Genomic DNA, 17,212 nt, shown 5'->3' on the forward strand with positions numbered 1-17,212 from the left:
ACGGTAGAGGATGAGATGGTTAGAGGGCATCACCGACTCAATGGACATGAGTTTGAGCATACTCTGGGAGTTGGTGAAGGACAGGGAAGCCTGGTGTGCCACAGTCCATGGGGTCACAAAGAGTCGGACATGACTTAGCAACTAAACAATAACAACAAATCTGTAATTTGCAAAAAAAAAAAAAAGAGTTGAAGATGACTTAATTGTTCAGCTTTTGGGTACAGAGGCATACACTTTTAATATGATTACTAAACCATGACTTGATTGGATCTTTGTAAAAAATCCAGATAACAAAATAAAGCCAGGAAGGGTGTGTTATCTGTAGTTATCTTGGCTGGAGAAGAGAGGGTAACTTTTTCCCCTTCTTTTGACAGCTACATTTTCTAAAATTTCAAGATTAAATATACATTTCTTTGGCACTAAGAAAAATAACAATTACTTTAAAAACAAACACTATCCACCCAGACACAATAATAACATACAAGTTGAAACTTTAGATTCGGTTAAAAATGTTCCCCAGTAAGTTTAGGAATTGAATTCACACTTGTAACATCATAAAGAATTTACTATAGGTCAAAGGGAGACTATGAGCCAGTTGGACGTATTTGTTGATGGAAATCGGTTGTCCACAAACCTTAGCTAAACATAAGACTCAGGGCCAAAACTAATGCTTTCTTACTCTTGCTTTTCTTACCAATAATAGCAAGTAGCATGAGGATTAAGTGATTGTAGAAGAGTTTGCTTTGCTTAATCTGCAGCTCACTCTGAAATTGCTCAGCTCCAGAAGGGGTAGGTCTGGGTGAACAGATGGCCAGGTTGAACCCTGGGAAGGAGGCTGGAGTTCTGAAAGGGGCTCTGAAGTGGCCGGAGTGACCAGGGATGGGAGGAGCAAGGGTGTTTCTCCTCCTGTGTGTATTAACATGTGTGCCTCTGATGCTCAGCCGCTAACTTGGCTTTGTTTTTTTTTCCTTCCTGCAGGCAGTGTAGAGTGAATTGTGCTGAGATCTGCAGAGAGCAGCCCAGAGAGAAGCAGTGAAGTTGTAGACCGCAGCTGAAATGAACTGGCCCACTTGAGCCTGCCCAAGCCCTGGGGCAAGGCCTGTGCCCCATCGCTGAGGTAAGAGCCCTCGAATCCTAGCCTGGGGGACCAAGAAGGTAAAATGCCTCCTGGGGTGCTGGGGTGGGGTGTGGACCCTTCATCCTCTCAAGCTCAGGAGATAAAGGCCACTTGTTTCTGGTTCAAACCACCAGCTTCTATTTCAGCCCAATCAGGGGCAAGGTCATTTCGTGGCTTAAGAGGTTTTGATTTTTTAGGGCAGGTCTTCTAACGAAAGTTGTGTTTTCTCAATTGCGGGTGAAATTTGAAGTCCTAAGGGAATGAATTTATCCTTCAGGTAAAACTGCACCAAGCTCAGGGAATGCTTAACATTGGTGCACCAGCTCTGTTCTGCTGGGGAAGTTGAATTTTTAGGATTTCCCCCCCCATCCCCCCCCCCTTCCCCGGCAACGAATATAGTGACAGAAACTACTGGGGGAGATTATTGCAAAATAGTCCATTAAGCTCACTAAAAAGTGATTTAAATTACCTAGGTATGTTCTGATTATAAAAGTAAAATGGAGAAATAACGACAAGGAAGAAAAGAAAACATGCCTGAAATCTTAGCCCTTGTAACAGACCTTCAGATAGTTTCCATTAAAATTACTCTTTAGGCCTCCAGCATACGTTGGCTCTTCCTGCGTGGAGACAGAGCCGGGAGGCAGAGGGAATACCTAGGAGCTAGGAGAACTCACCTCTCTTCTGGAGGCTATCCTGAGCTGATTTTAAATATTCAGGGCTTTTGCAAATTGGTAGTTAAAAATTGTTGGTGACTTGAAATTGGCTATAGTGGGAAAACTGATACCACTGAAATTAGCCAGGGCTGCAAACCAGGGACTTTTTGCTTTGGAGATTCTGATGGACCCCCCCCGCCCCCACTCCTGCCCCCGACGCTGGGAGGCACAGGACAGGTCACTTCACTTGTGTATCCCTCCGCTTCCTCCACTGTGAACTCTAAGTGCTCCATAATCATTAACTGAATAAATGAATGAGTTTCTGTTCTTATTATCCCATAAAGTGAGTCCCATAAGAGTGAAAATGAAATATTTTGCATGTTGTAAATTTTCCTGCCCGTAGAGGGGAGGGGCTTTAATTGATTGGTAAGCCTTTGGTTTATTGATGGAGACAAACTGGCTGGCACTTCTCCTTTTGGCTCTTGCTTCTGGGGAAATCTGTGAATTACTGACACCCTTTCATAAGGGCCGATGAAAGCTCTCCATTTATGGACCGACATCTGGGGCAAATTTCCTTCCTGGAAAAATCAAGAAATCAAGAGAAGTGTGAAAAGGAAGCCCGGGCGCTGCTGGACGTGAGAGTCAGGGTTGAAATCAGAGCTTTAGACTCACAAGCTCTGATGCGGGAGCCGGCGGGTGAGGGGGTGGGGGATGCCGGTGTGGGGTTAGAGAGGAGCAGGGGCACTTCCTGCCAAATGTGAAATTTAAACAAAAGCTCTTTCTTCCAGGCACTGCTGTCAGCAGATTAGAACTAATTAAATTAGCATAATGGAATCCCAACCTCTGCCCTCTCCCTCGCTTTCTGAACCTCCTGTCTCCTTTTCCCCACCTCCTTTAAGTAGCCTGCAAGAGGGGATGGGGAGAAGGCAGGGCACCAGGGGACTCTGTAGAACTGTAGTTTGGAAAATTACTAAAGTGGAAAGGACTGTAGAGGCCATCTGGTCCCACACTTTCATTTTAAGAAGCCTGGTCCCACAGCTGTAGTTCGCAGTTGTAGTTGCTGAGGAGAAGGTGTGTCCTCTAGGGGACGGAGGGATACGGGTTGGTGAGAGGATACTGCTCAGGAGGCCATGTGCTCACTGAGCCTTGTCTGCACCTGGCAAGGGTACAGGTGGGTGTCCTCCAGGGGCCAGCCATGCCTCCCTCACCCCCCGCCCTCCCCAGCCCCTCCTCTGTATCTGACATGCCCTTCTGGTGCGCTTGGATTTAAGTCCTCTTCCTTCATCAGGAGCTTGGCTTTCTAGGTCAGTGAAAGAAGCTGAGAAGATGTTATCTGAGGACCTTTTAAGGTTTATATATATATACACTTGGAAGGGTAGAGAAGGGCGTTGATTGAGCTCATGGTGGCGTCAGGTGCCCTGCTTCTGCTTTGGAGACACTTGATTTGGGTTTGAGCCAGGCTTCACAGTAGCTGCATGATTACCTTGTCTTTCTGACTCAGTTTCCTTGTTTGTAAACTGGGCTGAATAATACCTACCTTGAGTGAAGGTTAATAATCACAATTTTTTTCCCCCTTTTGCTTGCTTAGTCTCTATGTCATGTCCGATTCCTCTGAGACCCCATGGACTGTAGCCTGCCAAGCTCCTCTGTCCATGGGTTTTCCCAGGCAAGAATACTGGAGGGGGTTGTCATTTCCTTCTCCAGGGGAAATTCCCAGCCCAGGGATTGAACCTGGGTCTCCTGCATTGCAGGCAGGTTCTTTACCACTGAGCCACCAGGGAAGCGCAGATTAATGGTTATTTTTATAATGTTCTGCCTACAAGGTAGCTGCTTATTAGATGATAACCATCACTTTTTTCCCATGCAACTTTATTGAGATATAATTGAGAGACAAAAACCTGCATATATTTAAGTCGCACAACTTAGTGAGTTTTGACATATGCATAAACTTATGAAATTTTCCACACAAATCAGTGACTATAACCGTTACCCTCCCAAGTTTCTTCACCTAATCCTTCCCTTCTGCCCCCTCTGTGTCCTGCCTCCCATCCCTAGGCAACCACTAATCTGCTTTATTGCTGTAGATTGGTTTGCATTTTCTAGAACTTTACATAAATTGCATTATACAGCATATTTTCATCTTACACTCAGCATAATTATTTTGATATTCATCTGTGTTTGTGCATCAGTAGTTCATTCCTTTATTGCTGAATAGTGTCCCAATGTATGGGAATACCAAGATTTGTTTATCCATTCATCTGTTGACAGTTTTAGGGTTGTTATCAATTTTTGGCTGTTAAAGCCCATATATATATTTGCAGTGACATGGATGGATCTAGAGATTATCATACTAAATGAAATAAGTCAAGCAGAGAAAGAAATATCATATGCTATCACTTATGTGGAATCCCCCCAAAAATGATACAAATGAACGTACTTACAAAATAGACTTACAGACTTAGAAAACAAACTTATGGTTACCAAAGGGAAAAGGGTGTAGGGAGGGATAAAATAGGAGTTTGAGATCAGCAGAATCAAACTACTATATATATGATAGATAAACAATAAGGACCTATATTCAATATATTGTAATAACCTATAATGGAAAAGAATCTAAAGAAGAAGATATGTGTATATAACTGAATCACTTTGCTGTACACCTGAAACTAATACAACATCGTAAATCAACTCTATTTCAATAACAAGTTGTTTTGGGGAAAAAAGCCACTATAAGCATTTGTGAAACAATTTTTGTGGGGGTTTATGCATTCTTTTTGGGTGAATACGTAGGAGTACTACGTCTGGGTCATATGGTAGGTGTATGTTTAGCTTAAGGAGCTGCCAAACTTTTCTAAAGCAGCTGTACTAGTTTATATGCCCACGAGCAATGTATGCATGTTCCAAGTGCTCCACTTCCTTGTCAACACTTGGTGTGGTCAGTCTAGTTATTCTAATAGGTTGGTGATGATATCTCATGGTTTTATGTGCATTTCTTTGAAGATTAATGATGTTGACTAGTTTTTCATGTGCTTATTTAGCATCTGCATATTTCCTTTGGTGAAATGTCTCTTCAGATCTTTTGTTCATTAAATGAAATTGGACTGTCTTCTTATGGTTGGATAGTAAAAGTTCTTTATATAGTCTATAGACCAGTTTTTTTAATTGGAGACTTTGCAGATATATTTTCTAATTCTGTGACTTGCTTTTGGTGGGAAACAGTAACACATTAGCAATTACAATTCAGTTGAATAGTGCTGTGCTCAGGGAGTACAAAGGAACATCCGTAATCTTAGGAGGCAAAGTCAAGGAAACTTTCAGGAGGTCAAGGTATGTGAATTGGGGCTTGAAGGAAATTGTATGTTAGCTAGGCAGGGGAAGGGCAGTGTAGGTAGGAATTTGTATGTGCAAAGGCATGGAAATATGCAACATCATGATGCATGCCCAATTGTAAGTCATTTGATTGGAGCCCAGGGATTTGGGGAGTGGAAGGATGTGGTGTGGGCTGGAATCCCAGATGCCCTCCTACTGGCTGTGCACCTCTTTTATTTATTTTTAACTTTTAATTTTGAAACAATTATAAATTCAGTTGTAGTTGCAAAGATAGTACAGAGAGGTCTAGTGTATCCTTTAGTATCTTCCCCTGGTTTCATCTTACACAATTGTAGTACAGTATCAAAACCAGGGATCTGAGTTTGGGTACAGCTGTACATGGAACACTCTTATTTTCTCACATGTTTAAATTAATGGAGCCACAACTGCAATCAAGGTACAGAACTATTCCTCCACATAGAGTTCTCCCTCACGCCACCCATTCATTGTCATGCCGGGTTGGTCCTGTCTCGCTTTTCTCATCCCTGTAATTTTGTCATTTTCAGAGTGTCCTGTAAATAGAGTCATATAATATGCAGCCTTCTGAGACTGGCTTGTTTTCACTCATCAGAATGTACTTCAGGTCCCTCCAGGTTGTTGAGAGTACCAATAGTTAGCTCTTTTTTTTTTTTTTTTTTTTACTGATGGGTGTTATTCCATTGTATGAATGTATCAGTTTCACTATTGACCCATTGAAGGACATCTAGGTTGTTTCTAGTTTTTGACTATAACAGATTCAACTGCTGTGAGCAATTTTGCACAAGTTTTTATGTGAACATCAAATTTTATTAAAAAAAAAAAGAAACCCCCTAATTTGTGTGTGTGTGTATTTTTCCAGGATAAATGCTCAGGAGGGAAATTGCTGGGTTGTATGGCAAGTGTGTTTTTAATTTTTTAAGAAACTGCCTAACTATTTTCTAGAGTGACTGTATGGTTTTCTCTCCCCACCAGCAATGTAGGAAAGATCTACTTTTCCACCTCCTCATCAGCATTTGCAGCATCCTCTTTTATTTATTTTTTATTGGAAAAAGCACTCTAATTCATCAATTTGAACACAAACATTTCTTCAAAAATTAAGAAAAAAAAAGCACTTTATTTTATATTGGAGTATAGCCAATTAACAATGTGACAGTTTCAGGTGAACAGCAAAGGGACTCAGTCATACATATAATATGTATGCATTCTCTCTCCAAGTCCCATCCCATCCAGGCTGCCACATAACATTGAGCAGAGTTCCATGTACTATATAGTAAGTCCTTGTTGATTATCTGTTGTAAATATAGCAGTGTGTACTTGTCCATCCCAATCTCCCTACTGAAGGAAGTAAATCAGACAGAGAAAGAGCAGTATCATATGACAGCCCTTATATGTGGAATCTAAAAAGAAATGATACAAATGGACTTACAAAACAGAAAGAGACTCTCAGACTTTGAGAATGAACTTACAGTTGCCAAGGGAGGGAGTGGCAGGGAAGGATAATTAGGGGGTGTCTTCTTTTTAATATCAGTTGTTCTAATAGGTGTGCAGGGGTAGCTCATTGTGGTCTTCATCTGTGTTTCTCTAGTGGCTGGTTGTGTAACTCTTTCCCTTTCTGCTCTCAGGTTGGCTGTGTGAAGCTCAACCCCAGCCTGTACTTTTTAAATGTGAGAAGCAAAAGGAAGCTGACAGCCCCCTCCCACTGTTTCTGGAGCTGCCCTGGAAGTCTGGCTTCACTTGTTTTCGGATCCACTTAGCTGGCTATAGGATCTTGCTTCATTGTCCTGCGTGGCTCCAGGAAAGTGATAGTTTGTAGACTTGGGTGTTTTTTTCAGGAGAGGGTTTTTTTTTTTCTTTTTTATTGTTTCCCACAGATGAACAAACAACCTATGTTGATTTTTTACTAGGCTCTGGGGTAAGTTCTCCTCTACCCTTTCCTTCCCTAGTCCCCATGTGCCAGAATATGTACTTCCTGGCAGCTGAGATGAAGAAACCTCTGAATCTGACTCCGGATGACTTTTCTCGGTGTTTGGAGGTCTGAGGTGCCAAGGGAGGCTGCCATGGCCTCAGGCCCTCTCTGTGCTTGGGATCATCTCTTCTTTTTACTTATGGGTGGAGAGGCAGCTTCATTGTGCTGGGAAAAATAATAATGGTAGCTAAGAATTATACAGCACTCATACTGGATAACAAGTGCTTTGTGTATATTTTCTGATTTAATTCCCATGACAAACTGACAGATGCAGAGCTTTAGATTCCTTACTTGTAAACAGGCCAGTAACCATACCTAGTGGGTAGATTGGAAAGGATAAGTAGGGGTGGTGTAGTGACTTACCCTAGAGAATGTTGGTTCCCTCTGCTCTACAGAGGCCCTTAAGAATTATGAATACTCAGCTGCACGGCAGTACTGCACTGAGAGAAAACGAGGTGTGTGTTTACCTTGTCCCACTTTAATCAAAGATGAGTGTCCATTCACTCAATCAGCGTTCAATCAGCTTTAAGAATAAGAATGTAAGGTGTGCTTCCTTCTGTACTAGGCACCGTGAGCCCTTGAGCTACAGTCCTTGACCTCATACAGCATGTGGTCTACAGAGAGAAATATGAATTGATTAATAACACAACCAAGTGTACACTCATGGACTGTGGATTTCTGTAAAGGAAATTCTGTGGTGCTGGGTGAGTTAACCAGTCTGAGGTCGGAGGATACCTCCTTGGGGAAGTGATTCTGCTTGGAGTCTGATTCCTTAGCCTTGATCTACCGCAGGGGACCTTGTGGAACGTTCTACAGGATCAGTTCACTTTCTGCTGTGTCCTGACTAGAGACTGACCCAATGCGTGGTCATTCCTAGTGCTCTTCCCACCCCAACAACCCAGGCTGTTTTGTGAGGTTACTCATCCCCAACCATTTACAGCTGCTGCTGATGCCATGGGGATGGAGACTAAGTTCAGAGTCATACCTCACAGGGCTGGGTCATCATTTTTTGTAGTTTCTTTGTTTTTGAATATTCTCATGACTCAGTCACCTTATTACTCAACCAAACACAGTGAGCCACCATGGTAGAGTTATTCATCACACAGGTTTTTAAAAAACCATCTCTATTGAGATAGGATTTGTATTCCATGAAATTAACTTGCTTTAAGTGTAAATTCAGTGATTTTTAGTAAATTTACTGGGTTGCACAACCATCACTAAAATCCACTTTTAGAACATTTCCATCATCGGTTGGGTCATCTTCAAATGGAAAAATCAAGAAATTATTTTTCACAGAAATAGCTCTGTAATTATTTTTTATGGAATTAGTTTGTGCTCCCAGTAGAAGGATCTCATCAATTAATTCAGTTAGTATTTATTGAGAGCCTGCTGGAGAGCACAGCTGGGCTAGGTGCAAAAGGCAATAAAGAGAGCAACAAGTGGAGACGGAGGCTGACAAGCTTCCTGTTGAAGATACATTGTTAGATGTAATCTACCTTCAGGTTGGGCTTCCTTGGCATCTCAGACAGTAAAGAATCTGCCTGCCAATGCAGGAGATGCAGGTTTGATTCCTGGTTCAGAAAGACCCCCTGGAGAAGGAAATGGCAACCCACTCCAGTATTCTTGTCTGGGAAATCCTGTAGCCAGGGGAGCCTGGTGGCCTCAATCCATGGGGTCACACAGAGTTGGACAGGACTTAGCGACTAAACAACAGCCTGCAGGTTATAGGTTACCTGTGGCTGCTGTGGGGCAGGTGATAGTTTTCTATCCTGTGGCTCCTAATTGATGAGACAAGGGCCATGCTTTTGCAGTACCTGCTGATTGCACTGAAATTACTGGCCAAGCTGGAGGGACGCATACTCCCCAACATTCGCACACAGTTGTAAGCTTTGGCAAAAGTGGTTGCAGGATTGGGGAAGAGAGGAGATTGGGGGTGCTGTTTGCAGTGTGAAGATTCCACAGGTGGACTTGGGGTGAGTGGTGAGGTGTACTGAAGGAGGAAAAGAATGCCAGGAAAGTCAGGGATGCTTGGCTCTTCAGGTGGCCAACAGCCTAGGGGCGCATCTGCATACAGTGGGGTGGTGATTGGGGGCAGGGTGGGAAGTTTGGATGCTAGACTGAGGAATTTGGACTGGCTGGAGCAAACAGGGAAGATGCTATTTCAAGTCTCCAAGGAGGGGGCGTGACTATGCAGAGCTGGGCTTGGGAGAGTAATCTCGTGTGATCTGAGGGATGAGAAGTGGGCATGGGTTAGGAGGTTCGTAAGTATCCTAATGTTAGGTGATGTGGACTTGGTGTGAACAGGGGAAGTGGGGCAAGGAAAGAAGAAGTGGATGGGAGAGAAGATTCTGCCAGGTAGGGGAGAAAACCTCTCTGTCCCAACCTCTTCTCTTAGGGTCCATACCTGCCTTACCCATCTGCCTGTTGTACTTCAACCAACCCCTCAGATTCAGCCTGTCCAAAGCCAGACTCCACAACCTCCTCCCCATCATGCTTTCCCTTTGCCTGGTGTGCTTTTCTCTTTCCCTCCATGCCGCTCCTTGTCCTACTCCTCTTGCCCAGGAGGAAGGAGAGGAACCAGAAAGAAGTGGAACACTTATCCTGGTGGAAGGTGGCGCCACTGAAGGTAGTAGTGAGAGATTTCCAGGGAGGGAAGTGCCAGAAGTCAACGCGGTGAGTGAGTATAGACACTGAAGAAGGGCTGGGGACTTGGGGCGGTACTCGAGGTGAGTGAGGTCCCTCGGGCACAAAATTTAAGGAGGCCCTGACTGCGAACCCTGTGTTGCATAACCCTGAGAGTGAGGGTCCTAGACCAGGTTCCTGCAGAGTACTGGTGGTTGGGAGGATGCCAGCAACTTTGGAGAAAGCATTAGCTTTCAGAAAGTTAAGGACCAAGGGTGGAACTGTTTCTTCAGAAGATCTCCTTCGGTAGGAAGCTTCCTGAAGCTGCCTGAGGGCCTGCCTGTCTACTTCCTCTTTACTGCAAGACAGCCCCTTAGGGTCTCCACAGATTCCCTAGGCTTCCTGGAGCACAACATGAAGACCACTGCTTAGATCTAGCTCCCCTTCTTACCAGAGAATTCTGAGACCTAGAGAAATACATGACTTGTCTAGGGCCACACATGGAAGGGTGACCATAGGGGTCTTCTTTATCTTCCTTTGATGTGTGACCTTTAGTTGGTTTATCTTCTCTTTTCACTGTTTCTCCCAATCTCCTTTTCCCTCCTCCACCGATGAGAATTGGCAACAGCTGAAACTCAAGGACTCTGTTGGAAGACCGAGGGCTAATTCTGAGAAGTTCATTTCTAGAGTGCCTGCTATTTAGCATTCTTTTAGGGGCTATTTCATTCATTATTCTTATAAGAACCTTTCAAAGTAGCTGTCATTGTCCCATTTTCTTGATGAGAAGACTGAGGTTCAGAGAGGGTAAGGGGCTGGCTTAGATTTGCATGGTTACTAACTCATGCTGCCCCACTACATATTTCTTTATTCATACAACTGAGTGCCTGGAAGGCAGGCACTGGTTTGGTACTGATATGGTACAACCAAGGGCTTCCCTGGTGGCTCAGTGGTAAAGAATCTGCCTGTGATGTGGGAGACAAAGGTTCAGTCCCTGAGTCAGAAAGATCTGGACAAGGAAATGGCATGCTGCTTCAGTATTCTTGCCTGGAAATTTCCATGGACAGAGGATCCTGGTGGGCTACAGTGCATGGGGTCACAAAAGAGTCAGACGCAACTCAATGACTGAACAATAACAACAGCAAAACAATGGTACAAACAAGGAGACAAAAATCCTACTGAAACCTACGCTGTTTGTCCTGTTGCTTCTGGAGGGGATCGGCCTGTGCTTCCTCAGGTCTCCTACCTCAGGGTCTCTGGGCTGCTTGTGGTAGCTGCTGTATTTTGGGCTGTTGCTGAGGTGCTCTCCACAACTAAATTCATTCCTCAACCAACATGTCTCACGGCCTCCTTTCTCTGTGCCTCTGGGTCGAGGAAACTTTCCACTTGAATCATTCAGAAGCAGTACAGGCAGTTTATTCCTCAAGGAACACGGTTTTGCTTCAGTTCTTAGCTTTATCATCAGCCATTTCATTTGGCCACCACCCCTGAGCAGAACTGTGACTCAGCCCCATGATTTAGCCCTGATAGGCACGTTATTTTGGCTTCCTCAGCCCCAGTGAGAATTTGGACTCAATGTTTTCACTTGTCACTTTAGACTGTTTGCCAGAGTTTGTGGAAAAAGACATGTTTTATTAATGCCTTTGCTGGGAATGGCTGCGCCTTGCCAGGTTGTCATGTGAGCCCTCTGAAAAGTCCGGGGCTGCAGGGCTCCCAGCTCTCCTAGGCCCAGGGGCTCAGGTGGGAAATGTGATCCTATCCTACGGAAACTGCAAACAGCCACGGAGGGCAGAGAGAAACTTGGAAGGGGTGGGTCAGGGTCTCACCTAGGAGCTCACAACTGCCTAGTGAGTGTCTCTTGGGGCTGACTCCATTCTGGTGCTTCAGGGGGACCCGTTGTTCTTTGAACGTCCTTTAGTCTGGTGGCCTCCTCCCCTCTAAGACAAAATGAACATATTAAAATCAGCTTAGTAATATTTAGAGAACCATTTTACAGTGGATGCTATGCTGGCCACTTGAAATAAGTGATCTAGTTTTAATCTTTAGAACAAATCTTTGAGGTAGAGCTTGTTAGCCCTGTGTAAAGGATGAGAAAACAGCCTCTGAGAGGTGGAATGAATTACACAAGGTCATGTAAGTAGTAAAGAGTGGAGATGGGATTCGAATCCAGAGTCATCTGGCTTTGAGGATGCCTTTGAGGACACCATGAGCCACCAAACACAAAATAATTCCTCCTCTTTCCTCTGGTTTGTTCCTACAGTTGGTCCCAGCTCCTCTGTCTCTCATTTTGTGGCTTCTCATCACTCTGTAAATGGGAACTTGACTAGAGTTCAGTGTCAGTTGGGTCAAGGTTTGGTGGAGTAGATGGTGGGGCTGCAGGCCAGCCTAGGGCTGAGGATGAATGGTCTCTGGCTCCTTCCTCTCTGTCAGCTGAAATGACTCCTCTTCAAGCTCCACCAAAGCTCCTTTCTAGTGCCAGGAGCTCAATTCTGAGTTTAGAGAAAATAATCGAGCAACATCACTTGCTTGCTTGGAAAACCTCCTTAATGTCTGAGCAGATAATCCTGTTGAACCCCATTTCTCATCTCTGCAGCTCTCATACCTTTACCCTTCACAGCTTAATATTTCTTAAGTACAACAGGCCCACTTTTGTGACAGCCTTTGCACTGTTTTTTCCCCCCCGCTGTTGGGCATACCTTTTTCTGCCTGGTAAACTCCTATTCATCCTTCAAAACCCAGAGTGAACATTACCTTTTCTGACTTCTGAGTTGGCACCACCCCCAGCCCTTAGTTCTTGATACCTTACATGATCTTTCCACCTATCAGTTTATGGATCTTTCCCTTTCTCTAAGGCCTCAGGAATAGGGACTGGACCCTATTTATTTCTGTATCATCTGTACTTGGGTGATATATTTATGTGAACAAATGAATGAGGGCTTATCAATTAAACTATTAAATATGAGTCACAGGTGGCCCCACTAACTGAAAATCCAAGGGACTTTAGAGAAAGAGAAGTGATAGGCTAAAGCTGTGGGGCTAAAGCTGTGGGGCTCTTGATTCATTGACAGGTGAGCCAGACTGTGTGCTAGGAGCATTCCTGCAAAGGGGCCCCACTGCAGAAAGAGGGTCCCAGAGGAATGAAGCGAAGTCTCACAGTTGGGGAGCGAAGCATCCCACCTGCAGTCTCAAACTCTCCCCAGCCTGCCTCCCAGGAGAGCTGGGTGTGCACTGGGAGAAAAATTAGGCATTCTGAATATTCCCAAAAGGAAGGGGAGGTGGGTGGCATGTAGAAGAGGAGCAGAAGCAGAGGCAGAAGGAAGTTCAGGGTAACCTTTCTTTCCTTAACTGTGGTGCTCGGGGCGTCCTGCTGGCCAGGGCTTCTGCCCCATGGTGGCTCCTGAGGATGCAATATGAGCTGAGTCTGAGTGAATTTGGAGCTAGGACCTGGATATGTAGGTCATTCTGTGCCACTCAGCCTCCTGCCCATTTACTTCCGCCTTCTCCTACTGCTGCGTGTAGGCACTTAGACTTTAGACATGGTCAGATCTGAGTGTAAATAAATCCTTGTCTTGGGCACTTTAATTTTGAATTGTGTAGCACTGAGCAAAAATAAGAGGGTTGTTATGGATCAGTGATTATATTAGGATCAGTTATCACTATCTACAGACTTTCTGCTAAGTGGTTTATGACATACCCTGAAGATAGGTGCTGTCATCGTTCTGAAGTACAGATACATGACTAAGGTTCAGAGAGGCTAACTACGTTGCCTGAGGTCACGCAGTGGGTAAATGATGCAATCGGGTAGTGGACCCAGGTTTGCCGCACTTGATTCACTGGGCCACCAGCCTCCAGGTTGTGTGATCTTAGTCACCTGGGGCTCACTGATTCAGTCTGGTTGCGGTAGGGCCTGGGGAGCAATGTATATAGCAGGTACTCCAGATGGTATTAAGATCTAGCAAGTTCAGAAAATACTATATGTTACTTTCCTGCCTGTAAGGTGTGACTCATGACTGGCTGCAATAAATATTAGCTGTGACTATTGTGACATGAATTAACTGAAAGGATATTTTATTATATGGGCTTCCTGGGTGGCTCAGTGGTAAAGAATCTGTTGCCATGCAGGAGATGCAGGAAAGGCAGGTTCAATCACTGGGTTGGGAAGATCCCCTGGAGGAGGGCACGGCAACCCACTCCAATATTCTTGGCTGGAGAATTCCATGGACAGAGGAGCCTGGCGGGCTACTGTCCATAGGGTCTCAAAGAGTTGGGCACGACTAAAGCAACTTTGCACGCAGCGTATTTTATCATGCAAAGACTTTCATCTTTTAAAAATTCATTAGTCTTAGAACTAGAACTTAGAAGTAGAAGTCAAGAGAAGTAGATTCTGGATTGTGAATCTACAATCTAAAACTGTATACTCAGAACTATCTGTACATGAAATGAGCTGCCTTCAGAGATCCCTGTTCCTCCCGTTCAAGAAATCGGCTATACCACAAAGCCGGTGTGCTTTAAGGACCTAGGGCCAGGTTAGTGACTGCCCTCTGCACGCACATGCTGGGGAGGATTTGGGTGTGTGAAGGTTCCAACAGAGGTGGAGTTGAGGAGCTATGCAAAGTCAAAACAGATTCCAACCCTGGAAGGGAAAGCAGGAAAAAGGAGTGGCGGCAGCCAAAGTGAGTAGATACTCTGGGGCCATTGCTTCCTGCAGTGTGTCCTAGGCAACCTGCACTGTCTCTTCCATAGCTTCTGGGTCACTAGAACCCCAGTCCTGCCATCAGGGCTCTGAGCACTTCATGTTTCACAGAGAATGCTGGTGGGCACATGTCTTTCTATCTCTTCCCAGGATTCCCAGGTCTTCTTGTCTTTAAGTTCTCAAGGCCTATCCTGTGAGCACATACATTACAGATCATAGTCTGGAAATCTTGTCTCATTAGAACCTGGAGGAAGGCTTGACCCCCTACCCTGGCCCATTGACCTTTTGTTTACAACCTCAACCTTGATGGTAAAACTCAGCATAGGGATTCCCCTGGTGGTCCAGTGGTTAAGACTTCACTTTCCAATGCAGGGGGTGCAGGTTCGATCCCTGATCAGGGAGCTAAGATCCCACGTGCCTCATGGCCAAGAAACCAAAACATAAAGCAGAAGCAATTAAAAAAAAAAAAAAACTCAGCATAAGCTTTCTTACAGACTAAGAGCAGTCATTAAGACCCTGCTAGAAGAAAACCAGCTGAATGATTGCCTACGTTAGATTCTAAGAGCCAGGACGTTATTAATAGCTGCCACCTTGAACACTGATTGTGGGCTGAGTGTTTCTTTTGTCATTTAATTCTCCCCACAACTTGATGATAGAGGTAGCACTACCCCTGTTGTACCAATGAATAAACTGATGCCCAAAAATTCAGCTAAGTTGCCCTAGGTGACAGAGCTAGTAAACAATGGACTTGGACTTCAAACCTATCTCTCTGTGAATCACAAGTTAGAACTTATTATGCATATATAATTTCGCCTTATTGGAGTAATAGGAAGTTTTGCTTCTCTTGATGAGGAAGCTTAGGGATTGGTTATGCTGACAACTGATAGAGAGCAAAGCTGTGTAAAAGTGTATCACAGGGATGGCAGATCCTTATACTCACATTGGAACTCCTCTCTAACCTTTATTAATATGGACAGCCATGACCTTCCCAAAGACATCTTTTGATGACTTTGGCAGAGAGAGATTTCTGGTTGCTAGTGACTCTCAGTGAGGCACCATTAATGCTAAGGATGGTGGCTGACTATGTTGGGGACTGTTGGGCTCTGAGGCAACTACGTTGAGGGCCAGGAATTTGTTCATGAGGAATGAAAACAGGTGGGAAGATTCAGTGAGAGGAAGGGAGTGTGAGATGTACATCATTTCATCAACCTTGAGATAAAAGGGCACCTGTGTGTATTAACTTTGAGAAGGAGACCATCTGGCCCCATCTTGGTTGGCCAACACAAAGAGATTGTCTTCTGATACATAGATCTGTTCTGTTAGAAGAACAAAAATCATCCAAGAGAGGTAAAGAAATTTGAGGGCTTTCTCCAACTCAAGCTTTATTTTCTGTAACTGTGAGCAGATCTTGTTTTTGGTTTAACATCATTTGAGTACTCAAGATGGCGGGTCCTCACCATCCTCTCCTTTCTGATTGCCTGTCTGCCATCTTTTCTTCCAGAAGCTCCTTTGGGTTCCAATTTGAGATGGCAACCCACTCCAGTGTTCTTGCCTGGAGAATCCCAGGGACGGGGGAGCCTAGTGGGCTGCTGTCTGTGGGGTCGCACAGAGTCGGACACGGCTGAAGTGACTTAGCAGCAGCAGCAGCTCTTACACAGTACCATTTCTCCTTTCCAGGGGGAAGGAGAGAAGCAGGGAAAGGAAAGGAAAGTGGGTAGTAGCACCTTTCTTCATTTCTAACTCTAGCCACAGTATCTTTTCCTGGAACTCTTTGTGTAAATATAGCCAATATTATACACTTTACTCTGTCATTAATTTCATTACATTTGTTCAGCTATTTTGTTTTCTGCCTTAGGTGCTAAGTTTGTCTCTCAAAACTCTTTGAGGGCAGGAAATGTAGTTTATGTGGAGGTGGTGATAACTGTATTTTAATTTTAGTGTCTAGCAGGTAGCCAATAAAAACTTTTTAAAAATTTGTTTAACTGATGTTTATTCGATGCTTTCTTTGGTCTGGGCACTGGACACAAAGGCACTAGGGTTACGGAGCTAATTATTACTTGGTTGAGATGCTTAATTTTAAGGGCAGACAGACATGCAAGCCAATTAAAATTTTAATTTTATTTGAGCTATAATTGATGTTTGAGTAAAATTTATTGGGTGTTCAGAGGAGAAATGATGAGACAAGAGAGATGGAGACAGTTGTAAGAAATGTTTTGAGAGCAGTAATAATAGAACTTTGTTTCCTGTTGTGTTTGATTCAATACCTTTATGCTGCTGCTGCTGCTAAGTCGCTTCAGTCGTGTCTGACTCTGTGCGACCCCATAGACGGCAGCCCACCGGGCTCCCCCGTCCCTGGGATTCTCCAAGCAAGAACACTGGAGTGGGTTGCCAATACCTTTATGGGCTTGTGTTAGGGGCAGTGAGGTACCAGGATGAAAATGCAATCCAGGAGCACCCTGAGTGAAGGGACATTGAATATGGGATAAGAAAGAAGGAAAAGTGCTTAACAAAATATTAAGTGATGGAGAGACTGAGGGAGAGGATTATAATTCCTAACACATATTGAATGCTTATTACCATGTGCAAGGTAATTAACATGAATTGCCTCCTTTCCCTCTCATTATAATCTTATGAGATAGGTACTGTTTTCTCCATTTTTACAAATGAGGACACATCTTGAGAGTAGTCAAGTAACCTGTTAAGATCACATAGTTGAAAAGTGGTAAAGTCAGGTTTAAACCCAGGAACTCTTGTTCCAGAGTAAACACCCATATGATTGGGTAGAGAAAAACTCAACCAGCTGATCAGGAATCTCC

General features: G+C 44.2%; 1 protein-coding gene and 1 non-coding gene across 5 annotated transcripts in view; one reads left to right on the forward strand and one right to left on the reverse strand.

The window, feature by feature from the left end:
- Positions 1-1,000: 1,000 nt before the first annotated feature.
- ST6GAL1 (ST6 beta-galactoside alpha-2,6-sialyltransferase 1) overlaps positions 1,001-17,212 on the forward strand; it is a 114,433-nt gene continuing 98,221 nt past the window's right edge. For 2 of the 4 annotated variants that reach the window (XM_081535394.1, XM_081535368.1), the window contains exons 1-2: positions 1,001-1,117; positions 6,741-7,030. The gene's annotated coding sequence lies outside the window, so the exon portion shown is untranslated. The remainder of the gene's footprint in view (positions 1,118-6,740; positions 7,031-17,212) is intronic. The other 2 variants (XM_081535381.1, XM_081535351.1) reach the window with 2 other exon arrangements.
- TRNAC-GCA (transfer RNA cysteine (anticodon GCA)) lies at positions 3,481-3,551 on the reverse strand. Its single transcript has one exon. It is a non-coding gene; the product is annotated as a tRNA-Cys (tRNA).

Source organism: Giraffa tippelskirchi, chromosome 2, assembly GCF_054371585.1.
Source record: "Giraffa tippelskirchi isolate mGirTip1 chromosome 2, T2T-mGirTip1v1.2.pri, whole genome shotgun sequence".
In the NCBI taxonomy this organism is placed as follows: Eukaryota; Metazoa; Chordata; class Mammalia; order Artiodactyla; family Giraffidae; genus Giraffa; species Giraffa tippelskirchi.